Source organism: Crocuta crocuta, unplaced genomic scaffold, assembly GCF_008692635.1.
Source record: "Crocuta crocuta isolate KB4526 unplaced genomic scaffold, BGI_CrCroc_1.0 scaffold255, whole genome shotgun sequence".
Classification (NCBI taxonomy): Eukaryota; Metazoa; Chordata; class Mammalia; order Carnivora; family Hyaenidae; genus Crocuta; species Crocuta crocuta.
In genome coordinates this window covers 60,759-83,039 of record NW_027530670.1, presented here as the reverse complement: position 1 = coordinate 83,039, position 22,281 = coordinate 60,759, and the positions used below count along the sequence as shown (strand labels likewise).

Here is a 22,281-nt window from a genome sequence, read left to right as displayed (position 1 = left end):
TCTCATGGAACAGGAAGAAGAGTTGAACAAGCAAAACTTGGAAGGATAGGAACCCACTCTTGCCTGCTTTTGTAGACTCTTTACAAAGCGGATTTAGGGAAAAACCTGGTGCAGTGCTATGGGCTTCTCTTTGTTCCAAATAGTACATTTCTATGAGGGAGAATCTGATTGGCCTACCTTGGTCAGTTATCTATCCTTGAACCAATCAGGTTCAAGGGACATGTAGCACAGGGATGACCACCTTTGTATAAGGGCTGTTCTCAGAGAAAGGGAGTCACTGTGAACAAGTTAGCCACCCAAAGGTGTATTAGTCAAAGTCCCAGCACTCAAAAGTGGGTAATTAGAGAGCACTTAATGAGGGGATTAAGTGGGAAGAGTTTAGGGAAAGCAACAAGGGATGTTAGAGCATTTTGGGGCTAGTGATAGTGGGGAACTGTTAGCATGCCAGGCCTGAAGAGGAAAGATAAGGTAGTGGTTTTTGGAAACCACTGTGGAAAAAAGCTATAAGGAAAAGGCTGCCTGATGAGTAGCTGTGATCTTTGGGAGAGGGTCACAACCAACCTACAGCAACCCAGCAGAGTGGGATCTAGGGAAATAAATACCAAGATGTTACTCTCATCCCACGTGCCAAATTCTTGGACACAACCAGACTCCAGAGAGCAATGGAGTCCCTTGATTCATTTTTTAAATGTTTTATTTATTTTTGAGAGAGAGAGAGAGACACAGACAGACAGACAGCATGAGCAGGGGAGGGTCATGGAGAGAGGGAGACACAGAATCTGAAGACAGGCTCCAGGCTCTGAGCTAGCTGTCAGCACAGAGCCTCACGCGGGGCTCAAACCCATGAATCTTGAGATCATGACCTGAGCTGAAGCCGGACGCTTAACCGACTGAGCCACCCAGGTGCCCCACCTTGATTCATTTTTATAGGCCAGCCTCCTGGGACATAAATCAGGGTGTGCAAGGAGGGAGGAAGAGTGGATATGGAGGACCAAATAGAAGACAACCAAGAGAATAATATAAATCCCAGCTTTTGGATAAAAACTGGTGGGTTTGGAGGCATTAATGATTCGTTTAGATTCACACAGTTAATTCAGGATCAGAGCTGGAGTTTGAACTCAGGCAGTTTGACTCCAGAATCTGTGCTTTTAACCACTGTGCCCTATCACCCCTCAGATAAAGACTCTGAATTCAAACACTGGGTTGACCACACTCAGCTCAGATGAGTATAATATTTATTTCTCTGGGCTCCTTGCAAATTCACCTCTTAGCTGTAGCAGCAACAAAAGCCCATAGTCCAGCCCCCTCAGAGTGAAGCTGATAGATTCACACTTGCCGGGCTCCTCCTGATCCCTCATCCTGAGCTTGGCAGAGCCATGTGGTCTGGAATATCAGAGGCAAAGTTGAGTCCAAGCTTCTTGCCACTGTACTGGCAGCTCTGTTCTTTGTGTAGGCTTGTGATGAGATTTAAATTGCACTCCAATTAAGCCTCTCCTTTCTAAGTCCTTAGGGAGCATTCTCAAGCTTGGACCACTGCACTTGTAAGAGCTAATGCCATTATCATTCGCCTGTTCATCTCATATAAATAAACCCATTAGCACCTCATCTATGTGGCCACTTACTTTCTTGCCACTGTTTGGAGCCCCAAAACATATTTCCAATCAGACATGCAGAGGAAAATATTTACAGCAGTAACATTCACTGATTCCTGTCTCATTATTTTCCAGCTTTTAAACTAATAATAGGTAACCTCTATTACATACTTAACCATGTGCAAGGTACGGTGCTGTTTTTACAAAAATTGGCTCATTTCACCTTGACAATAGATCTAAAGGTAGGTACGACTTAATCCCCACTTTACAGACAAGCAAAGTAAAGCCTATAGAGGTTAATTTGGTGTCTTAGGTGACATAATTATTAAGTAGTAGATTTAAGATTTGAACCCAGACAACCTGACTCTGGAGACCATACCACTTAACCGTGATACCTCCTTCAGTTCTGGATAGCTTGTATTTATAAAACAGTGGACTCTGGCCACCCTTCTCCTCTTTCAGAGGTGAAATTCTGATGTTTGGGGAATAGAGGTATGGTGGAGACTACTAGTGATCATCAAGTATCAATGTATTTCTGAAGATTTTCATCTCTGTTGCAGTTGAGTCACATGCAGTTACATGTGAGTATGTTTGGCCCATTAGGTGTGAGCCAAAGTGATATGTGCTATTTTCGAGCCTGGCAATAACCCCCCTGCACTATCAGCCACTCTCTGTCTCTCCTGTCTATGATTTCAGAAAGTGAAGAACTTAGAGAACTTGTGGCAAAATTGCCACATGTAAGTGGTTTGTTGCTGCTTAGAGACAGCCATGTGGACAGTTACCTGACCTGCACTGGATGATGACATGAGTGAGAAATAAATCTTTGTTGGGTTAGAGTACTTAGATTTTTTAGTTTATTTATTATCATATTGTAATTTTTTATACTCGACTAATATAAATATTGTACCAGATATTCCTGTCTTACAATGGTTCAATTTACAATTTTTCGACTTTATGACGGTACAAAAGTGATACCATGCTTTGAAATTTGATCTTTTCCCAGGGTAGTGACATGTTGTACAGTACTCTCTTGTGATGCTGGGAAGTGGCAATGAACTGAACTGTAGCTCCCAGTCAGCCATGCAATCAGGAGGGTAAACAACTGATACACTTATAACCATTCTGTACCCATACAACCATTCTGTTTTTTCACTTTCAGTAAAGCGCTGAATAAATTACATGAGATATGCAACACTTTATTATAAAATAGACTTTGCATTAAATGATTTTGCCCAACTGTATGCTAATATAAGTGTTCTGAGCACACTGAAGGTAGGCTAGGCTAAGCTATGATGTTTGGTACGTTAGGTGTAGTGCATGCATTTTTGACTGATGAAGTTTTCAATCTACAATGGGTTTATTGGGACATAGCTTCATTAAAAGTTGAGGAAGATCTATACAAATACACAAATTGCTATCCTGAAGTAGGGCACTGCTGTAACAGCTTAATGGTCTGGTGGCATGCTGAGAGGAAAACTCATGTTGGAGACTAGAAATGTCTCAGTGCGTGTTCTGTGGTGTTGACACATTATCAATTGATCTGACTTTGGGGGGAGAACCGATGTTTACTTTCATGATATCTGTAGGAGAAGAAGTGGAATAACAAAACATTAGTAGTGCACATTGGCTACTATTGGTTGCAACTGACGAGGTATCACAAGAAAAAGATTAGCTCAGAATAAAATTGGCCAGAGACTGACAGAATGGATAATAAACAAGCAAGCAAACAAGCAAACAAATGCCCATCATCAACTATATACCATCTACAAGAGACATATATTAGATTTAAAGACAGAAATAGCTTGAAAGTAAAAGGATGGGAAAATATGGTACCATGCATATAATAGCCCCCTCCTCCAAAAAAGCTGCAATGACTAATACCAAAAAAAATAAAAAACCTTTAAGACAAAAATTGTTACTAGAGACAAAGAAGAACAGTTTAAATCTTTTTTTAGTTACAAAGAATCAAGCCATCAAGAAGATATAAAAATTTTAAACATATGTGCATCTAACAACAGAGCCCCAAAATACACAAAGCAAAAACTAACAGAATTGAGAGATAAATAGACAGTTCTACAATAAGAGTTGAAGACCTCAATACTCCAGTTTCATTAATGGATAGAATAACTAGGGGGACTTACAAGATCAAGAAGAATATAGATACTTAACTAACAATATAAACAAACTAGACCTGATAGATAAAACCTTCCACTCAACAACAGAATATATATATTCCTTTCAAGTGCTCATGGGACATTCTCTATACTGGACCATATGTCAAGCCATAAAACAAATTTCAATAAGTTTAAAGGTTTTGAATAATGTAGTTCCCTGACTACAATAGAATGAGATTAGAAATCAGTAACAGAAGGAAATTCACAAACATGTGGAAATGAAACATATTTCTTCTGAATGGGCCAAAGAAGAATTCACAAGGGAAATTAGAAAATACTTTGAGATGAATAAAAATGGACATAACATACTAAAGCTTATGGTATGATATTATGAAGCAGTGCAAGGGAAATTTACAGCTGTAAACACCTGTGTTGAAAGAGAAAAAAAAAGTCAAATCAATAACCTAAACTTTCACCTTTAGAACTAGAAAAAGAAGAGCCAGCTAAACTCAAAGCAAGCAGAAGGAAGGAAATAATAAAGATTGGATCATAAATAAATAAAATACACATAGAAAAACAATAGAGAAAATCAACAGAACCATAAGCTTTTTTTCTTCTTTTTCTTTTTCTTTTTTAATTTAAATTCAAGTTAGTTAACATGCAGTGTAGCCTTGAGTTCAGGAGTATAACCCAGTGATTCATCTCTTACATATGACACCAAGTGCTCATCCCAAAAAGTACCCTCCTATGAGCATTGGGTGTTGTATGTAAGCGATGAATCATGAGAATCTACCCCCAAAACCAAGAGCACACTGTATACACTATATGTTAGCCAACTTGACAATAAATTATTTGTTTAAAAAAGTGCCCCCCTTAATGCCCATCACCCACTTAATCCATCCCCCCACCCTTCCCTTCCAGGAACCCTCAGTTTGTTCTCTGTATTTGTTGTTGTTGTTGTTGTTGTTGTTTAAAAGATCAATAAAACTGACAATCCTTTACCTGGAATGACCAAGAAAAAAAAAAAAAGAGAGAGAAGACTCAAATTACTAAAGTCAGGAATTAAAGAGGGGACACAACTATTAACCTTACAAAAATAAAAAGGAATATAAGGGAATGCTGTGAATACTTACATGCCAACAAATTAAATAGCCTAGATGAAATAACCAGATTTCTAGAAAGACATAACACATGGAAACTGACTCAAGAAGAAATAGAAAACTATAACAGGCCTCAAACAAATGAAGAGATTGGATTAGTAATCAAAAAACTTGCCTCAGGGCACCTGCGTGGCTCAGTTGGTTAGGTGTCCGACTTCGGCTCAGGTCATGATCTCACGGTTCGTGGGTTCAAGCTCTGTGCTGACTGCCAGCTCAGAGCCTGAAGCCTGTTTCAGATTCTGTCTCTCTCTCTCTCTCTCTCTCTCTCTCTCTCTCTCTCAGAAATAAATAAAACATTAAAAAAAATAGTAAAAGAAAAAACTTGCCTCAAAGAAAAGCAGAGGACTGGTGGCTTCAATGTTAAATTCTACCAAATGTTTAAAGAAGAGTTAACCTCAATACTTCACAAAGACTTCCAAAAAATATGAGAGGAGGAGGGGGGAGTTAAGATGGCAGAGAAGTAGGGGGACTGGGATTTCCCTTGTCCCTCAAACACAGCTATATTGAGGTCAGATCACTTGAAACACCCAGGAAATCAATGTGTGGAGCGGAACAAGGATCTCCACAGGGGGAGGGAGACAGCTTGGTGGAATCAAAGTGTGTGTATGCCAATTGGGGAAGATTTTTATCATGTGTGTAGGCATGGAGGGGAAGGAATCCCTTCTGTGGAGAGACACAAAGGAGAGAAAGACGGGCTGTGAAATTGCAGTATTGTGTTATCACAAGAGGAAAATCTCTCCTGATAATGGACTGGGGAACAAGAAATACACGGAGAGTGTCAGTTTCCATCTTGCAAACAGCCTCAGGTGCCAAAACTCCAGGTTTTAAAAAGAATGCGACTTTCTCTGACCAGAACTGTTTCCGTGTGTGCAGCATCTGGGGGGCAGGGGAGCAAGCCTTGGGGTGCTGTAGGAATCTCAGGGGTGTACTGGGAGGGAACAGTTCCCTCCCTTGAATACTGTGGGAAGGGGGTGTATTGCAACCCGCCCCCAGGACAACAGACCCTGCAGGTGCAAGCTCAAAGCCTTTTATCGGCTGGGCGAAGTGGCCTTGTTCCATAACCAGGTCCACGGGGTGTGGGATCGATCCTTTAAGAAATCGGGTTTTGAATCCCAGCCCAGTGCCTAGGAGACGCCAGAGACTGTGGAGCAGGACAAGTCAGCCTGCCCCGCCCGAGACTACTATGAGGGCTCTCTACCAGCGTGGTTTGGACACCAGTCTGGGGAAGAGAGATTGAGGTGTTGTCATTTTCCCCCTCCAACACCAACAAGGTGGGGCCTCAGGGAACAGGACAGTGGCCCCTAGTGGAGGTGGGGCCCGCTTACAACAAACCCTGCCCTGTGCCCAGCAACTGCTTATGTACAGAAGTGAGATTGACAATGAATGAACCAGATGGCCCCTCCTCCAAACCAGCACAGCCCCCAGTCCCAGGCACCGACAGACAACTGTTCTTTGTTTTTACCTGTTAGTCTGCTTGTCTATCTGTCTGCTGGTTTGTCTGTTTGTTCTTCTTTTCTCTTCTCTTTTTCTCACCACCCTCTTCTTTTTTTCTTTTTCTTTTAGAATCAACATGCACAAAAAGATTGAGATCATACCATGCATATTTTCAGAATCACAACACTATGAAACTTGAAATCAAATACAAGAAAAAATTTGTAAAGCCCACAAATACATGGAGGTTAAAGAACATCCTACTAAAGAATGAATGGGTTAACCAGGAAATTAAAAAAGAAATTAAAAAATATATGGAAGCAAATGAAAATGAAACCACGACAGTCCAAACCATTTGGGATTCAGCAAAGGCAGTACTAACAGGAAAACGCATTGCAGTTCAGGCCTGTTTCAACAAGCAAGAAAGGTCCCAAATACACAACCTAACCTTACACCTAAAGGAGCAAGAAAGGCAGTAGCAAAGAAAGCCCAAAGCCAACAGAAGAAGAGAAATAATAAAGATTAGAGCAGAAAAACATAATATAGGCTTAAAAAAAAAACAGAACAGATCAATGTAACTAAGAGCTGTTTTTTTTTAAAGAATAAACAAAATTGATAAACCCCTAGCCAGACATCTCAAAAGAAAAGAGGACCCAAATAGATAAAATCACAAACGAAAGAGGAGAGACCACAACCAACACCACAGAAATACAAACAATTATTAGAGAATACTGTGAAAATATTATATGCCAACAAACTGGACAATCTGGAAGAAATGGACAAATTCCTAGACATTCACACACTAAATTCAAATGGGAAAAAATAGAAAATTTGAACAGACCCATAACCAGGAAAGAACCGGAATGTCAACCAGGCATTTAAAGCAGAGTTAACACCTATTCTTCTCAAACTGTTCCAAAAAAGAGAAATGGAAGGAAAGATTTCAAACCCCTTCCATGAAGGCAGAATTACCTTGATTCCAAAACCAGACAAGGACCCCACTAAAAAGGAGAATTACAGGCCAATATTCCTGATGAACATGATGCAAAAATTCTCAACAAGATACTAGCAAATCAAATTCAACAGTCACTAAAAGAATTATTCACCATGATCAAGTGGGATTCATTCTTGGGCTGCAGGGCTAGTTCAATATTTGCAAATCAATCAATGTGGTACACCACATTAGTAGAAGAAAGGAAAAGAACCATATGATCCTGTCAATTGATGCAGAAAAAGCATTTGACAAAATACATCCTTTCTTAATAAAAACCCTCAAAGAAGTTGGTATAGAAGGTAAACCTTAACATCACAAAAGCCTTTTATAAAAGGCCCATAGCTAATATCATTCTCAATAGGGAAAAACTGAGAACTTTCCCCTTAAGATCAGGAACACAAGGGGCACCTGGGTGGCTCAGTCGGTTAAGCGTCCGACTTCAGCTCAGGTCATGATCTCACAGTTCGTGGGTTCGAGCCCCGTGTTGGGCTCTGTGCTGACAGCTAGCTCAGAGCCTGGAGCCTGTTTCAGATTCTGTGTCTCCCTCTCTCTCTGATCCTCCCCTGCTCACACTGTCTCTCTTTCTCAGGAATAAATAAAACATTAAAAAAAATTTAAAAAAAAAGATCAGGAACACAAAAGAGATGTCCACTCTTACCACTGTTGTTCAACATGGTATTGGAAGTCCTAGCCTCAGCAAAATGAAATAAACAAAATGAAATAAAAGACATCCAAAACTGGCAAAGAAGAAGACAAACTCTCACTCTTCACAGATGACATGACACTCTACATGGAAAGCCCAAAAGACTCCACCAAAAACCTGCTAGAACTCACACATGAATTCAGCAAAGTCGCAGGATATAAAATCAATGTACAGAAATTGGCTGCATTTCTATATACCAATAGTGAAGCAACAGAAAGAGATATCAAGTAATCTATTCATTTACAACTGCACCAAAACCCATAAAATACCTAGGAATAGCCTAACCAAAGAGGTAAAAGATCTGTACACTGAAAACTATAGAAAGCTCATGAAATAAATTGAAGAAGACACAAAGAAGTGGAAACATTCTATTCTCATGGACTGGAAGAACAAATATTGTTAAAATGTCAATACTACCCAAAGCAATCTACATATTCAATGAAATCCTTATCAAAATAACACCAGCATTATTCACAGAACTAGAATAAACAATCCTAAAATTTGTATGGAACCACAAACCTGCATAGCCACATACCTGCATACCCAAAGTAATGTTGAAAAAGAAAATCAAATCTGGAAGCATCAAAATCCTGGACTTTAACCTGTATTACAAAACTGTAATCATCAAAACATATGGTATTGGCACAAAAGCAGACACATAGATCAATGGAATAGAATAGAGAACCCAGAAATCGAACCATGAATATATGGCCAAATAATCTTTGACAAAGCAGGAAGGCGTATCCAATGGAATAAAGACAATCTCTTTAGCATATGGTGCTGAGAGAACTGGATAGCACATGCAGAAGAATTAAACTGACCACTTTCTTATACCACACACAAAAATGATTTCAAAATGGATGAAAGACCTAAATGTGGGACAGGAAACCATCAAAATCCTAGAGGAGAAAACAGGCGGCAACCTCTTTGACCTAGGTTGCAGCAACTTCTAACTTGACGTCTCCAGAGGCAAGGGAATTAAAATGAACTATTGGGACCTCATCAAGATAAAAGCTTCTGTACGGCAAAGGAAACAATCAACAAAACTAAAAGGCAACCAATGGAATGGGAGAAGATATTTGCAAATGACATGTTGGATAAAGTGTTAGTATCCAAAAGCTATAAAGAACTTATCAAACTCAACACCCCCCAAAAAAGTAATCCAGTGAAGAAATGGGCAGAAAACATGAATAAGCACTTTTCCAAAGAAGACCGCCAGATGGCAAACACATAAAAAGATGCTCCACATCACTCATTATCAGGGAAATACAAATCAAAACCACAATGAGATACCACCTCACACCGGTCAGAATGGCTAATATTAACAACTCAGGAAACGACAGATGTTGGCGAGGATGTAGAGAAAGGGGAACCCTTTTGTACTGTTGGTGGGAATGCAAACTGATGCAGCCACTCTGGAAAACAGTATGGGGTAGGTTCCTCAAAAAAATAAAAATAGGACTACCTTACAACCCAGCAATTGCACTCCTAGGAATTTATCCAAAGTATCCAAAAATGCTGATTCAAAGGGACACATGAACCCCAATGTTCATAGCAGCACTATCAACAATAGGCAAATTATAGAAAGAGCTCTAATATCCAGCAACTGATGAATGGATTAAGAAGATGTGGTATATACATACAATGGAATACTACTTGGTGATGAAAAAGAATGAATCTTGCCATTTGGAACACCATGGATGGAACCGGAGGGTGTTATGTTAAGCAAAATGAGCCAATCAGAGAAAGACAGAAACCATATGATTTCACTCATATATGGAGTTTCAGAAACCCAACAGATGAACACAGGGGAAGGGAGGGAAAAATCAGGTAAAAACAGAGAGAGAGGCAAACCATAAAAAGACTCTTAAATACAGAGAATAAACTGAGGGTTTTGGGAAGGAGGTGCATGGGGTAAATGGGTGATGGGTATTAAGGTGGGCACTTTTCGGGATGAGCACTGGTTGTCATATGTAAGAGATGAATCACTGGGTTCTACTCCTGAAACAAGACTGTACTGTAGGTTAACTAACTTGAAAATAGATTTAAAAAACAAAATTAAAAATAGAATATATTTGGTTGTTTTGTCAGTAGAAATTAAACGGTATAGACAAAAGCCTGGAATACTGAGGTCAGCAGACTTAGAAAAGCTGATTGCTTCTAACTCCCAAACGGTAAGAAATGGAAATTTAAAAGGCTTTGCGTGACAAACACTCAAGATGTTTCAGTTGATTATAATGAATCATGGAAAATATCTGATTAAATGTGTGTTCCTTTGTTCCAGCCAGCTTCAAGGAAATCACTATCACATTGAAAGAGAGCATGGGGGCAAGGAGACAGAAGACTATGTCTTACAAAAGCAATTGTAAGACTATATCTTAGAACAAATTCAAAGACTAAGTCTTAACAAAAGAACACTGAGTAGGAATATTGGCAAATAGAACAACTGGGTGCCAATAGATTAGAAGCTTACCAATGTTTTGAGGGAAATGTATTGTCAAAGAAACCACAAGCTTGTGTAAAAATCCTAAATTCGTTAGTTAAGCCATAAAACAACCTCTGGCAGGAAGTTGCATAGGAAAAGCAGTCTTCCCAACTCCCTCTTTAGATGTAGCCAAGGCAAATAGGGTCCAGGAAGAAGCCCTCTGGAGGATGATGCCAAGGATCACAAAGGATAATAATGGAGGAGAGAGTCACTGCTCCAGGCTAGGCAGCCTTGATATCAAAGCATGGTATTTCAGCATTGTAATACCAGTGTATCTGTGGAACGGTGACTACTGGCGGTCTCTCAGTGTTCCCCTTTCTGAATGGGTGTGCTTATTTGTTGACTGAAGTTATCCTATTCCTGATCCATTATTGCACATTTGTAGGTTGGCATGGGCATGAGGTGGCCAACTTGCTTTCTTAGTTCCCAGGTCTTCAAGTCTAAGAGAAGTTTTATCTGTTCTTGATGGAGAGGACTATGAAATGCAGTGGCATGTTGGACTTTGCGTTGTCTTCCCTGAGGACCAGTTGAAGGCGTTTTCTTGTGGGAAGAAGGGAACAAACAAGTGTTGCATGACCAGAAGAAAATACTTTGGTGGAGACTGTTACTGCCCTCAAATGGGCTCCTCTAAAATTTTTTTAAAATGTTTATTTTTGAGAGAGAGAAGCAGACAGAGTGGGAGCAGGGGAGGGGCAGAGAGAGAGGGAGACACAGAATTCAAAGCAGGCTCCAGGCTCCAAGCTGTCAGCACAAAGCCCAATGTGGGGCTCAAACTCACAAATCATGAGATCATGACCTGAGCCGAAATCAGATGCTTAACTGACTGAGTCACCCAGGCGCCCCACCATGGACTCCTCTAAATTTCCCGGCCTGCAGTGTTGACCAGTAATTTTCTTTTCTTAATGTCTTTCTGATATCAAGGTATCAAGTTTTGCAAGCCTTATAAAAATGATTTTGGATGTTTCTCTTCCTCTATTCTCTGGATGCACTTGTTTAGATCAGTATTATTTGTACTTTAAATGTTTGTGAAGCTATTTGGGCCTGTCATTTTCTTTGTGGGAAGAGTTTTAATGTCAGATTCACTTTATGTGATAATGGTATTGGTATTTTAAAACTTCGTCTTTTGGTAAATTGAATTCTAGGGAACTTGTATGTTTCACCTTAATCTTCCAATTTATTGGCATAAATATGGGCACATAGAGTGCTAATTTGTTTACAAAAAGTTGTTTATTATATCCTCTCATGTATATCCTACTAATGCATATAAGATCCATAGTGATATCCTATTTTACTGCTACTTATTTTTGTTTAATGTTTATTTATTTTTGAGAGAAAGAGAGAGAGCAAGCAAGGGAGTGTGAGTGAGGGAGGGGCAGGGGGGGGCAGGGGATTTGAAGTAGGTTCTGTGCTGACAGCAGAGAGCCTGATACAGGGCTTGAATTCAGGAAACAGGTGGCTCAGTCGGTTAAGCATCCGACTTCAGCTCAGGTCATGATCTCGCGGTCCGTGGGTTCAAGCTCTGTATCGGTCTCTGTGCTGACAGCTCAGAGCCTGGAGCCTGTTTCAGATTCTGTGTCTCCCTCTCCCTCTGCCCCTCCCCAGCTCGTGCTCTGTCTCAAAAATAAATAAACATTAAAAAAATAAAAATAAATATTTGATTTTGGTATCTGTGTTCTCTTTTTCCCTATTATTCCCCTCTAGATTTGTTTGGCTAGAGGGTTATTAATTGTATTAATCCATTAGAGATTAAGATTTTGACTTTATTGATTTACTCCATTGTGTGTCTTTTTAAAAAATCGATTTCTTCTCCTATCTTTTTGCCTCCTTTCTCCTTTTGGGGGGGGTTAATTTGCCATTCTTTTTCTAGATTTGAGTTGGAATCTTAGATCGTTGGTTTTCAATCTTTCTTATTTTTTAATATATATATGTAAAGGTATATGTTTTCTTCTAGGCACTGCTTTAGTAGTGTTTCTGGCCACATCACCACCCTTCTCCCACACATCAAATAGTGAGAGACTCCTAATAGTGGAAATGTAGGATTGAACCTGCTTGAATCTCTGAGTCATTATTTGGAGGAAAGCCATGAAGGAGAGCTACCTGACCTGCATTGGCTTGTGATATAAGCAAGAAACATACCTTTGATGTGTTTAGCTACTGGGTTTTCTATCTGATTTCTTTCTTTGTCTGTTTTGAGTATGTTTGCTATAGCCTAGCCTATCTTGTCTAATATAGGAGGACTTGCTTATATCAGTTCCTGTGTTGGTTTACATGACAGTTTGCTATGACCTCTATTCTATTATACCCCCAAATATCAATATTATGAGATTCTTGTTCTAAGACACTTTTACTGAATATGTGGGGGACTGTGAAGAGACATTACAGTACAGAAGACAATAGGCAACAGTGTTAAATGTAATAGGCCTTCCCCTCCCCCCATAAGGAAGTTTTCATTGTCTTTGCAGTCTGGCCCTGCCCTGTCGCCAAGATTCAGAGTTCTCTTCTCTGTTTACACTCTTCCCTCTCGGTTCATACTCTCTCTTCTTCGTATCCTTTTTATTCCAGAGTACCTCAAATTCTCCAGCTTCTACATATGGCTTTTTCTCACTTTGGATAAAACAAAATTCCTGGTCATAGCGTCTTTTCTTCAGATCCGAGCACATCCAGAGGCCTGTGTCAGAGATGCGGCGGTGGGCCCCCTACTGGAGGCTCAGAGCAGGGGCTCCGCGTGGAGAAGGGTTCCCCCCAGGCCCTAGAGTTGTATTTTAAAAAGTCTTCCTACTACTTTCTTTGTACGTCCACACTTTTGCTTCTTTTAGTTCATTTGTTTTATTTTTCACATAGTTGAAATCCTGCTCTGTACCCTCCTTTTATGACTTAATATTCTATCATGAGTATTTTCTATATTCATATATGATCTTGGTAAACATTATTTTGCATTCACATTTATTTTCCTCTTTAAAAAGGCAATGATCAGTCCCAAGGGGTATAAGAAGGACATGCAAATTCCTGAATTCCCAACCACTGGACAGTGAACATTCAACAAAACGGCTGCATGACTTCGGCACGGACAGCTGAACAGAAAGGAGAATATTCAGAAAATCTGCTTGGACAAAGCTGTCCCTTACCAAACTGTAACAGAGCCGTGGTTCTGGTGGGACAGAGAACTAGAACTGCCAGATTCAGATGCATCTGGGTATGTCTGGAGCATTTATGGGGAAGGGGCAGGTAGCAGTCTGTTGGCAGAAGGATGTAGGAACCCTTGGGAAAGGGTCCAGCCTGTGAATGTGGTTTACATCGTCCTTGCCCCACCTGAGAGGGAAGGGCTATAATGGAAAGTGAGTAAAAGCATGGCAAGTTCACTGAAATTTCTGTGGGAGTATCAAGCCATCTTCCTTTGTGTTCTCTGTAGTAGTGGCCCACAGAGGACAGGAAAGCGATGGTGGAAAGATCCTCCCTCCCTCCTTCCCAATGGTGGATAACCCTGGGAAACAGATTGAACACGGCTGCCTGAGTAACTGAACCAGGCAGCTGAACCAATCTATGTTTGTCTAGAAAAGGAGGGTCTGAAGAGTTGCCATGAGAACTGGCCATGACTTCAGTGTTCAGCCTGATCGAGTACCAGTCACCAGCTAACCAAAGGGCAAGAGAGATCAGAGTGCCTAAGTGGTAACTCAGCACTGCTTCCAGATCCTCAGCTTTGGAGGAGAGAGAGCCTACAGGGGCTGGTGGGCTCAGCCAGGTGTCTGCAGCCATCAGGTTCATAGGAAGGCTTGCAGCTCAGGTTAGAGACAGGAAAACCTTATGCTGAAGAGTAACTCATGCATAGAGGCCTAATAAGGGTCTGCATACTTAGGTAAGGCTGTGAGGAAGCAGACTGGAAGGACTAAAGAAGTTGACCTTGTAACGAGACAATTAAGATCACCTGGAGTCTGGCTTTATTGGAAGCCTGCCATGTAATTAGTGCTGCTGCTCTTTTGACTTGCCCTTTCAGGCCCAGGAAGGTAACAACTTGATGTTACGAGCCCTTGAATGTTGTACGAATCCTCATATTTTCAAACACCCTTCCCATATCTTCATAAATTGTCCTTGTATTAAATTATCTGTGAAATCAGTTATCCTGATATGAATATACCATCCATTTGCTGCTAGGACACTACTGATACAGTGCTGTTCTGTTGATGGCTCTGGGGAAGCCCCCTGGGACCCTGGCTCTCAGCAACCAGCTCTGGAGATAGCGGATGGGGATGAGGTGCAAATGGTGGACCCCTGCAGGGATGTGTGTGAGGAAGCACAACAGGTAAGGACAGACACTGTGGTTTCATCGTCCTATTCAGAGGTCCCTGGTGGGAATGGAATCTGGCCGTGCATTCAGGCCTGACATGTTGGGATGGATAGAGATTAGATAGATCTGATTTGATCAGGGTGGGGTGGTGCTACTAGGAGGCTGAAAGGCTAAATAAAGTAAGACCATAGCCCAGGACCATGAATCACCCAGATCTTATTCCACTTGCTCTGTGGAGCAGAACTGAGCAGGAGGGCAGACTCAGGGAGGATGAGTGATTAAGTTTTGAGCCCATGAGGAAAGAGTAGGGTGGGATAGGTCGTACCTGGTCGGAGTGCCTGCACACCAGTAAGTCCCTCTACAAATTTAGCAGAATAAATGAATATGCTTACAAAACAGCCTGCACACCAGTAAGTCCCTCTACAAATTTAGCAGAATAATGAATATGCTTACAAAACAGCATAGGGAGGACATTTTTCTTCACTGACTTTCAGAATATACTCACATGGAAGGAATGTTTGAGAGAGACAATACTGGAATTATTCAGAAGACACAAAGCATTGGGGAGGGTGGGCATGAGGAGTTTTAAAACAGATTTGTTATAAATTTAATAAGTGCTGGAAAGGTGACAGGAAGTAGAAAAGTTAATTAAACAAAACACCACCCTGAAGCACTAAATCTGGTTTTATTTATCCAGGCTTTCCTGGTACTTCCCTTAGTAAACTAAAGAATTTATAGACATTGGAAATTGAGTTTTTATTGTGTAAATTTAGAATGTGCAATCATGAAGACAGGACAGAAATAAAGTGGAGGGGAAATGGCTTAGGTAATGTTCCCCTAAATTCTCCAGGGCCTTTGCACATGCTGTTTCCCATGTCTGGAAACTTCTTCTCCTTCCTCATACCTGAAAGAAGGTCAGGTTTTCTTGTTATGCTCTGATATAACTCTTGTACTTTTCCTTCAAAGACAGTATTAGCATGGAAGTCGTGCTTTCATGTGTTCATTTGATCAATGTACTGTCTTTCTTTTTAGCTGATAACCTCCATGAAGGCAAGGGCTGTGTTCTGATCACCATTGTTGCCCTAAAATCCAGTGTCTGACATCTGCCAGATGCTCAACAGGTTATTTCACAGGTGACTGCCTGAAGAACTTTTAAAGCACGCCACGTTAAGACTGGCTTCCCAAGGAAAAGAAAGTGAAGCATAACATAATTCTAGTAACCCTGGGCCTATATTGCCTGAATTTCTCTGTGTAGTGACATTCTTCTGACACCACACTAGTGGAGTGGGAGCATGCAACAGCAGCATGGTAACTGCTGACATCAGGACTTGATAAGGAAGGGTAGTGAAGACTTTAATAAGGTAGAATCCTGCCGTCATAGCATGAGGGACAAATAACTCCTTTGATTCCCCCAAAACTGCCAAAAGACTCTCACTTAATTCAGATGTCTTAGGTCTTGAAGTGACTGCTATACCTATGCAAATATCATGGTGCCCAGAGATTGATCTGGAGAAGTTCTGAGGTGGTGAGCATATCTAACTGCACTGTGTTGATATTTTTCTCTGCTTTTTTGGTGTGAGGCTTTAGGCCGGTTATAATCAAGTTAATCATGAAAACAATGGCATTTGTATTTGGAAAGGAAGGCTATGCCTTGGCAGGGTTATATGTGAGAAAAGAAATACCAATGTTATTGGTCAGTGATGCTACAGGGTTGCTCAGTGTGGCCAATGGGGGATAAGTGGAACTATGATATGTTGGCTTCATTAAAAGACATTTGCTACATACCTCCTGACTTTTATTTTTCATTCCTCCCATTCTCTTCCTTCCAGAACATTCAACAAGATCTACTGTCTTAACAGATTTTTAAGTGTATAGCATGGTATTGTTATCTATAGGCATGATGTTGAACAGATCTCTAGAGTTCTTCCATCATGCATAACTGAAATTTTATACATGTTGATTAATTAGCAACTTCCCTTTTCCCCCTCCCCCAGCCCCGGCAACCACCATTCTATTCTTTGCTTCTGAGTTTGACTACTTTAGGTAACGCATATAAGTGGAATTATGAAGCATTTGTCCTTCGATGACTGGCTTATTTTACTTAGCATAATGCTGTAAGGTTCATCCATGTTGTCATATATTGCAGAATTTCCTTCATTTTAAAGGCTGAATAACATTCCATGGTATATATATTTCACATCTTCTTTATCCATGCATTCGTCAATGAACATTTAGGTTTGACCCACATCTTGGCTATTGTGAATACTGCTGCAGTGAACATGGGAGTGCCAATATCTCTTGAGATCCTGATTTCAATTATTTTGGATAAATATGCATTAGTGAGATTGTTGAATCATGTGAAAGTACAACTCAATAGCAAAAAAAAAAAAAAAGCCAAATAAGCTGATTTTTAAAAGGGCTAAAGACTTGAATAGACATTTCTCCAAAGAAGAGAATGTTTAGGCCTCTTATAATCAAGTTAATTGTAGCATTAATGTCAAAGGTCAACAGGTATATGAAAAGATGTTCAATACCACTAATCATCAGGGAAATGCACATCAAAACCATAATAAGGTATTACCTTACACATGTTAGGGTGGCTAGTCTCAAGAAAACAGAAGACAACAAGTGTTGGTGAGGATGTGGAGAAATTAAAACCCCTTGTGCACTGTTGTGGGGATGCAAAATGGCACACCACTATAGAAAACGGTATGGAGGCTGATCAAAAAACTAAAAATAGAATTGCCGTATGATCTTTCCTCCTTTATTGCTCCATGAAACATGTATGTAATGACTTAAGATCTAGCCATAGGCTCTTAGCAAAGGAAGGGAGACTGTTAATTCCCACAAGGATGAGGGCCACACTTGAGGGATGGTAGGGTGGTGGCTGGAAGAAGTCTTAAGATTTGTGAAGTGTCCATAATTCCCAACTCTGAGCTATTTAGTGAAAGAAAGAGAAAGAAATTTTTAGTTATCTCATTGCTATCTTAGGTGTCTGTTATCCTTACCCTCAGCTGAACCCAATTCCAATTAATACATTTGAGAATACTAAATTATTGGTAGGACACAGCTTTGGCTATGTTTATTCAAGAAGGATCTGAGTTTTGCCATAGGTCACTGGAATTGATTGGCTCAAATGGGGATTATCTGGAATGTGATGTAGACATGAAATATGCAGATGGGCCAGTGACTGGGGCTTACCTTTTAGGAACAGTTGACAGATAATAGATACTAGTGATGTACAAGTGATTTATTTCTCTTTCTCAAAGGCTCAGTCTTTAGAAAAATCATGAGCAATGGGAACTTCTGTCCAACTTGACCTGTTTGGGACTTGTCCAGCATTCTCTCCAAGGTTTCTGAAGATTCCTGGGGAGGAGCTTCTGTATCATAGCTACCTTTGGGTACTCTTTCCTCTTCTTTTCTGGGAACCACCCTCCTGTTTTTCCTGGGCCCTTTCAGCATGGAACATGACTCTTCCTTCTTTGTTCCCTCAGACCATCTCTTAACCCGCTTTGCCTGAAGGTTTGTGGATAGTTGGATAGCTGATAAAAAGCCAGTTGCCCTGTTAACACTTAACGATGCAAAGAAACAGAGGAGCTGTGAAAGAACAGTTTTTTAAAAATTCAATTTTTGATTCTTTTGTTTTTTCAACAATTGTTTTTATTGTATTGAAACACATAGAATATGATATTTGCCACTTTAACATGTACAATTTTATGTACACATTTTACATGTACAAATCAGTGGCATCAATTATGTTCATAATGTTGGGCAGCCATTACAATTTTTAAACTTTTGATTTCCTAAATCAAATTCTTATGCAGAGTCCTCCTCCCTCACCCAGATGGGTTATTATCCTTGTGAGATCATAAGTTATGTTCATTCAAATAATAGGAATTCAGGAACTGGAAAAATCCCAATGCTTCCCTCTGATACAATTTAAGCTGCTCCCATTTCTCCAGATGTCCTTGGTGAAACCCACTGAGCTGAGGATGGATTGGGTGTTGACGGTACAGTCTGGAGTCTAATACTCAACTGGGGTGCAGATACTTGAGGGAGAGGATAGCTATATCGTCTTGCTCCTGGCTCAGCCTTTAGCCCTATCACTCACTGAATGGTTGAGCAGGCAGTTCTGAACTAATAGAGATCAGGAAGAGAACACCCTGGGTTGGAGGAGTGCTAGAAGCTTCAGCCAGAAGGGATCTTGGGAATAAGAATGGAATAAGGGGAATGTGTGTGTGTGTGTGTGTGTGTGTGTGTGTGTGTGTGTGTATGCATATGCATATGCAATGGGGGAAGACTGCACCTCTGGGAGATGGAGGTCACAGCCTCATCTGTGAGCTCTATTCTGCCCACCACCCTCTACCTCCTCCCAAATTCTAGAGGGCCATGGTCATGTTAGAATTTGACATTTGAATTTCAAGTTATAAGGTAAAAGATGAAGGGAGTTGAAGGCAGATGATTTGGGGAGTTTGGACAATGGGTTAAATGAGCAAGGCTGTCTGAGGCTGTGACTTCCACTGTACAAGTGCAGCATCTCACCAGAATGGTGTAATGGCTGATGGTGGAGTTTTGGAGAGTATGAAAGACACACAGATGTGGGAATGAGCTAGCGGTAAACTGGAGTAATAGTCTAGGATTATCTTGTACAGAGTCCTGGAGGGAAGGCAGAGACAACAGGCCAATCTTAGATGGGGAAGGGGACTGCTAATTGCCAAACTTCCAGTTAACTACAGAGACCATGTGCCTATGAGCACACGGGCATGTCCTGGGGAGTGTCAGCGTCCCGCCTACTGAAAGAGTGTTCTGTGGTCATATGCTGCTGGCCCAAGCCTCAAACACCCACTCACTGACCCTCCTACATTGTGCAGACAGGAATGACTGAGGGCCTCTAAGCCCAGTGTCTCCAGTGACCCCAAGACTCAATGCAGTACTACTCCTCAGCTCTCCCCTCTCCCTCTGCTTCCTGTCACAACAGCTCCATTTCTGGCCCCAAGTGCATGTGCTGTGGGCCTAGGGCTCAGCTCTCATTCACACTAATTTTCAAAGTGCTCAGGTTTGACTCTCGCTTTTCTAGAAACCCATTTCAGAAAGAAGGAAACAGCTGTTAACTGTAAAGGGCACTGTTCTGCCCACTGCCCATCTCCAGCTTGCTCAGGGCTGATTGATGACCTGAGACATAAATTCCTGGGGGAAGGATTTGAACTTCAAATTGGAGTGAGAGGCAGGCGGTGGGGGGAGGGTGTCCACCATTATGCCATAGTATCAGCAGGGGCCACAATACCCTTCTGTGTCCAGAGCCAGGAGCACTGTCCTGGGCATTCTTCTTCCAGCCACCACGTACTCCTGAGGGACCTATTTCTGCATGTTGTCAGACCATATGCCATAATTTCAGTCCACTCAGTTAGTCTCTAGACTAACTAGAGACTAGAAGTCTCTAGGGCGCTCTGGTTTGAAAACTAGATACATTTGATGAGGTTCTGCTAAAGCACTCAGAAGCAGAGCCCCTTTCTTTTTGTCTCCTGGCGGGGTGTGTGTGAGTGTGTGTGTGAGATTTTGGCTTCTGTAGCCCAGGATACCATAAAAGGAGACTGAGAAATTGGGTGTTTGGAGGCTGCTAGGCCATCTTAGATGTGTGTGTACATTATCACACGAAGAAGAGCATTAGTGGGGGTGGAGCGTGGAATAAAGGTCCCAAACACTTCTGGGCTGCCAAAATTAGGAATCAGAGTACTGTTGGAGGCAGCTCACAGCTCAGATCTCGATGCTCTCCAGGGTGTTCAAGTCTGAATGACTGGAGCACGGGGCAGATGCGAGGAGAGGAGGAGAGGACTCAGGATGTCTGCCACTGGTGGCAGAAGGCTGGCAGTGCTGCCAGGGATGGGGAGGTTGTTCTTCTCAATGAAGCAATGGTAGGGATGGGTTAAATCAGTGATCTTCAAAGTGGGCATGTGGGATAATTCACTGGCATGTAAAAGGAAAAGTAAAACCTTCATTTATGGCACAAAAACAAAACTCAGGTCAGTGGAACAGAATAGAGAACCCAGAAATGGACCTAAAAATATATGGCCAACTAATCTTTGACAAAGCAGGAAAGAATATCCAATAGAATAAAGACAGTCTTTTCAACAAGTGGTGCTGGGAAAACTGGACAATGACATGCAGAAAAATGAACCTGGACCACTTTCTTATACAATACACAAACTCAAAATGGATGAAAGACCTAAACATAAGATAGGAAGCCATCAAAATCCTCAAGAAGAAAGCAGGCAAAAACCTCTTTGATCTTGGCTGCAGCAACTTCTTACTCAACACGTCTCGAGAGGTAAGAGAAACAAAAGCAAAAATGAACTTTTGGGACCTCATCAAAATAAAAACCTTCTTCACAGCAAAGGAAACAATCAGCAAAACTAAAAGGCAACTGATGGGATGGGAGAAGATATTTGCAAATGACATATCAGGTAAAGGGTTAGTATCCAAAATCTATAAAGAACTTCTCAAACTCAACACCCCAAAAAAAAAAAAATAATCCAGTGAAGAAATGGGCAAAAGACATGAATAGACACTTCTCCAAAGAAGACAACCATACTGCCAACAGAAACATGAAAAAATGCTCAACATCACTCATTATCAGGGAAATACAAATCAAAACCACAGTGAGATGCTACCTCACACCTGTCAGAATGGCTAACATGGACAACTCAGGTAACAACAGATGTTGGCAACTATGAGGAGAAAGAGGATCTCTTTTGCACTGCTGGTGGGAATGTGAACTGGTGCAGCCACTCTGGAAAACAGTATGGAGGTTCCTCAAAAAATTAAAAATAGAACTACCCTACGACCCAGCAATTACTTTACTAGGTATTTTTCCAAGAGATAAAGGTATGCTGTTTCGAAGGGGCACATGCACCCCAATGTTTATAGCAGCCCTAGTGACAATAGCCAAAGTATGGAAAGAGCCCAAATGTCCATTGATGGATGAATGGATAAAAGATGTGGCATACATACTCATACTCTCTCACACACACATACAATGGAGTATTACTTGGCAATCAAAAAGAATGAAATCTTGCCATTGCAACTACGTGGATGGAACTAGAGGGTATTATGCTAAGTGAAATTAGTCAGTCAAAGAAAGACAAATATCATGTGACTTCACTCATGTGAGGATGTAAAATACAGAACAGATGAACATAAGGGAAAGGAAGCAAAAATAATATAAAAACAGGGAGGGGGACAAAACATAAGAGGTTCTTAAATATAGAGAACAGAGGGTCACTGGATGGGTTGTGGGAGGAGTGATGGGCTAAATGGATAAGGGGCATTAAGGAATCCTGAAATCATTGTTGCACTATATGCTAACTTGGATATAAATTTAAAAAAAACCAAACCTTTATCTATACTTATGTTTTAGACTCAAAATTTAAAAAAAAAGATTCACCAATATTTACTATATGGATTGACACAGGGACCCTTACTCAGCTCTTGCTTCAGGTGTCCATGTCATGTATCATAGTTAA

General features: G+C 40.9%; 1 protein-coding gene across 1 annotated transcript in view; it reads left to right on the top strand.

Annotated features, from left to right (window-relative positions):
- Positions 1–22,281, top strand: part of AMPD3 (adenosine monophosphate deaminase 3) — a 111,074-nt gene that overhangs the window by 39,865 nt on the left and 48,928 nt on the right. Inside the window, exons 3-4 of the mRNA XM_077769124.1 lie at positions 13,443–13,672; positions 14,629–14,776. The gene's annotated coding sequence lies outside the window, so the exon portion shown is untranslated. The remainder of the gene's footprint in view (positions 1–13,442; positions 13,673–14,628; positions 14,777–22,281) is intronic.